The sequence below is a fragment of the Cyrtonyx montezumae genome, unplaced genomic scaffold (assembly GCF_038088225.1).
Source record: "Cyrtonyx montezumae isolate F1298 unplaced genomic scaffold, pur_monq_1.0 scaffold_30, whole genome shotgun sequence".
NCBI classification, from domain to species: Eukaryota; Metazoa; Chordata; class Aves; order Galliformes; family Odontophoridae; genus Cyrtonyx; species Cyrtonyx montezumae.
This window is the reverse complement of record NW_027072035.1, coordinates 10752941-10757905: the sequence shown is the minus strand read 5'-3', so window position 1 is coordinate 10757905 and position 4965 is coordinate 10752941.

The following is a 4965-nucleotide window of genomic DNA, read 5'->3' as shown; positions in this document are numbered from 1 at the left end:
CACATATAAAGAAAAAAAACCAAACAGTAACAGTTGAGGTGATGAACTGTTAAATGTTAAATCACCCTCATGATTCATGATAGTATTTTGAATACAAGCTTTGCAGCTGAGAGAAACGCACTGAACTTATTTGATACAGCAGCTTGTGTTATCAGATGTGTTGTCCCAGATTTAGAAATGGACTCCTATGTAAAATTGTGTGATTAGCAACTTTCACGTTGAATGAACTAGGCCCTCCTCTCATTCAGAGTGTATGCTCATGCACTGAGTCTTTATGCAACTCATGTGGCGTCCAGAAACATAATCCTCGTCTTCCTTTAACTACCCCACTGCATCTGTTACCTAGTGTTTTTCCTCAGAAATAGCTTTAGAATCTGATTTATCTGCCAGATGCCAGGTGATTTGGGTCTCTGATGGTCTGATGCTTCCAGCAGTAGGAATTGTGGATTGTTCTGTCAGTTAACAACAGAAACAGACTGCAGCATTTCTTCTTTCTGGAGGACAAGAGTCCTGAGGGCCTTGTTTGGCAAGACCAAATCATGAAATAACTCAGTCTAGCTTTGTCTCGCCTAGTTAAAAAAAAAAAAAAATTAAAAAAAATTCCAAAGGCTGTCCAAAACATAAGTTGATAAGTACAGTAAGTGAGAAGGTGGGATAATGCTGGAGGAGGTTACTCAGCTTCAGGTAAAAGTAATCCTTACTTAGTTCTCTAGTGCAAGTAGTAGTTGATTTCCCAGCAAAAGTGCCTTTACTCATGGTGAGGCAGAAGTTTGTATTCACATCTGGGGAGTGCTGCTGCCTGTGGAGTTAGCAAGACTCTCCTAGGGCACAATTCAGTATCAGGCTGTGGGAATCTGTAATAAGTAGGTTGATGTTTAAAAAAAGAATAAAAGAGTTATATTTCATGTAGTGCTTTGTGAAATAAGGGGAATGTTGATGAAACCAATAACTTGGAACTTCTGTCATAGACAGAGGAAGTCTGTAAAATGAAGCAAGTGTGTCTGATGAGAAGGAGTTGCTGGGTGCTCTTCTATTCACCGGGTCAATTTTTGTTCTAGTGAAAGCCTGGCTCAGTGTAAGAGACTGATTGCTTCATTAAGCAGCCCAAAGTGGGGCTTATACACGTTATGATTTTAGTAAATCTAGCCTTAATGTGAGTTGCAAATAAGTGTAATAAATATGCAATAACTTTTACTTCTTTGTATAAAGGTACTGTTCCTTGTAGTAGTATTGCTTTCTGCTTCATACATAAGGTTGCTGACACAACATGAGTGTGGTGGCATGTGACCTGTTTTATGGTTTCCATCATGCCCTGCACTGTGAGCATTTTGAATTGTTTACTGTTAGTTCATGTTCTTATTTCACTATCATTTCATAGTTAAATATATTTCCAAGTTTAGAAGTATACAGTTTACACTATTTTCTGTAAAACAAGTGAGAGATTTTAATTCAGTGAGTTTTTATATTTGGGAGCTAGACACAGGGAAATGAGCTAACTGCATGTCAGACTGAAGAGGTGATGTCAGGATGCTTGTTAAAGCCAGAATGCTCCCCTGGAAGGGGTCATTCGGGGTATGAATACTCAGTGAACTTGAAGAAGGTATGGAACGTCCAGATTTCAAAACAAAAACAACAAATGTTTGTGTACTGTGAATCTAGTACTGCTTTGCCATTTCTAGTGCTATGTAAACTGCCTGTCTTGATGGAGTTCTGTAGCATCTCTCCACCACACAGAACACCTTGAACTTTGAAGAGTCACCTGCCTAACTGAATTAAGGATGTTCTGTGCTGTTACATTAACTTCAATTCCTTGATGTTTGTGCATGCTTCTGAAAATACCTGTGTCTTGCATAGTTTGAAGTCAGAAAATTGTGGTATTGAGAAAAGGGGATATAGCTTTATTTACTGCACAATCAAAGCTTTGAACATTTTTTTTACACAATTTAATTTTAGACCAAACCTGCATAAGTAGTTTGTAACAGTTTTGGGCCTAGTTATTTTACCAGTCTTCTGTGCTGTGCTCCAGCCTTCCAGATCTAGTGTAGTGAACTGAGAACAATGTTGATTGCGTTTTTCCTGCTCATGGCTCTTGATTATGTGACAGTTACTTTTACAAACAAGGCAGACTTTGAGTCTGGCTGGTCCAACAGACTGCTCTCAGACTGAACATTTTTTTCTAAATCTTTGCATTTATTGATTTGCAGTGTATAGCAGCGCTCATACCATTCTGGTATGAAGAGCAAGAATCCACACTAGGAATCCAAGCTCTAATCTTTTGTGGTACAAATGGCACTGCTACTCCATAGGTGATTGGGTTCCCAGTTGTTGGGAAGCCAGTTAACTCTCAACTACTTCATTTTTTGGAAGAAATTCTAAGCAGCAGGTTTTTTTCAGAGATAAAATCACGTGCCTTCATCTTTTAAATTAGGAAGTTACACTCTGAACTACTAAGAAGTGGCAGAATAGCCTCTCTTGTTGATTTAAAAGGAGATTATTCACAGAAAATAGAGCCTGCACTATAACTGTTGAAGAATCTGGTGCTTCTATGACTTAATACAAATTTCAGTCTTCTTTTGTTATTAAAATATTTCAGCTTCCAAAATAACTTATGCAGTAAATTTCTACAAACTGAAGGTGCTTTTACAGTAAATTAGGCTTGGAAATGTCACTACTCTTGCATAGCAGATTTTTGTTGTAATGTGTTTATAGCTATAGTCTAGTTCAAGAATGAAAGTAGGTGAAGTATGAGTATCGGCACTGTTCTTAATACTGTACATATGCACTGATAGCTGCAGTAGGATTTGTGCTGTGTGTGCATTTAACTGTTTTAAGTAGGTTGTGAACTTACAAGCAAGAAAACGTAGCAATTACATTGGCCATGTTCAAAATCATACAAGATAAAATGACTTGGATTAGGAGGAGTACATAAAAATCAAATGCTTGGGTTCTAGCCTGTCTTTTCATTAAAAGTGGTAAGTTGAAGTAGACCAGCTTATGGATTCCACTTTACTGGAACACTTACCTTTAAATAGTTCTCAGCTGTGGAATACTTCTGGGAAGAAAATGTGTCTTCTGTTTGCCATTCAGTCTTGGGGAAGGGGGAGAAACAAGTATGCTTTGAAGTGATAATCAAGAATGTGTTTTCATGGGGCACAAAGTGTTTAAAATTGAGTGGGTCCACTCTGAGTTTTACAGAAAATACTTGATGGGAAGAACTAACTTGCAATCTGTTACCATGATGGGTTATACTTCAGAGCCCTGAAGAAGGTAACTACAACCCATGGGTGCTGCTTTTAAAACAGGCATCCACAGCTTTTTAAGAATACAGCATGTATCACACGGTTTTTGCTGTTAAAAATGTACTTGTAAGCTGGTTTTTATTTTTAAGCATGATTGAGTAAAAGTTTTAAACAAGGGAGACAAACCATTAATTCTTACTGTTTGGGTACATATTTCTGTGATGCAGGAAAAGTTTGTAAAATTGCATGATTTAAGAACTCTCAGCAAATACTTCTCAAGCCTATGCTTAAAACAGAGTCCTGAAGGAGCTTTACTGTGTCTGCTTGGCACTGCAGTATGTGGAAGCAGTACTTCAGCCCTGAGGAGCAGTCCATCCAGGTTTGCAAGAACTGTAATGTGGAAAAGCAACGCCACCGGAACAAAACAGACTCCACAGAGGAAGGTGGGAGTTCATTTATTAATTCTGATGTAACACTGAATCCCTGTACGTGTTCTAGGGCATGGGCTGACTCAGATACTGCTGCCTGAAGAAAATTCTTTCCATGTGGCACTGCATGCCTTGCAGCAAAACAGACAGCCTGTTTTATTCTGTGGCTTGTGCATGATGGGTTATGTCTTTCTGCTGTTTCTGTAAAGCTCCAGAACTTAAGTCTATTTTCCTCACTGGTATTGAAGTGGCATATCAGTGCCAAGTAGAAAGTAATTACAGCTGTGGGTTGAACCTATGTAAAATTACAGATTTTATTCAATTTCCATTGTGTTACCATGAAGAGGGTTTGTACTGGTCAGCTCTTGGGTTTTAGCAAATAAAATCTGTAACTACCTGTAACACTGACGACTGTGATTTTAGTTATTTGTGGACATAGAAACTGAAGCGCACAGTTTAAAAATCAATGACATTTTCTTCTGTAATTTTTCTCTAAAATTAAATGACTGTACAAGCTTCATGAAATACAAATATAAGACTTAGTGATTAGAGTGAAATATAAAGCCTGTGTTGCTAGTACAGCAGTTCTTTCACTGTAGAATGTTTAACATTGCCTTAAGCCAACTAGCAACACAGATGTTTGTGCAAGTAAAAACAGCAGTGATATTTGCAGAAGCAGTCATAAAGGAGAATGAGGGGCCTGCTGAACACAAGGGGAAGGAAATCCTTTTTTAATAATGTTAAACTAAGCAAGGCCAGAATGTGATGTTCAATCATTTATTTTTTCTTTTTTTTTTTACGTATTTAAGAGCAAATTTTTTGGGCCATACAACTTGTTATTAAAGTAATTGAACGTGCAGAGTGTTCCCTGAAGCTGCAGGGGGGTGTGTTCCTCAGGTAACTCAGAGCACTCCTGGCAGTGTCACACCATCCCCCTGTGAGTTCTCTCAGGGAAAAGGTGATGTGGTGCCCCTCAGCAGAGCCTCTGAGCAATAAGATGACAAGGTATGGTAAAGCAACAGCCAAGGAAAAGAAACAGCATTAGAAATTTATTCAGAATATAAGAACATTTGTAAAATAAGTAATATAAATGTCTCTGTATAAATAAATGCAGTTTTTACAATTCTATATCAAATAAACACAAAATAGCTATTTTACAGCGGCTAGGAGACTAAAAAGCAGCAACATTTAAAGCTAATTCAGCAAGGTGGAAAGGTTCTAGAATTACAACACATGAGGTTTTAAATGAGAAACTCCTAATAAAAACAGCAGAACAATACTGACATTAATGCAGTTTT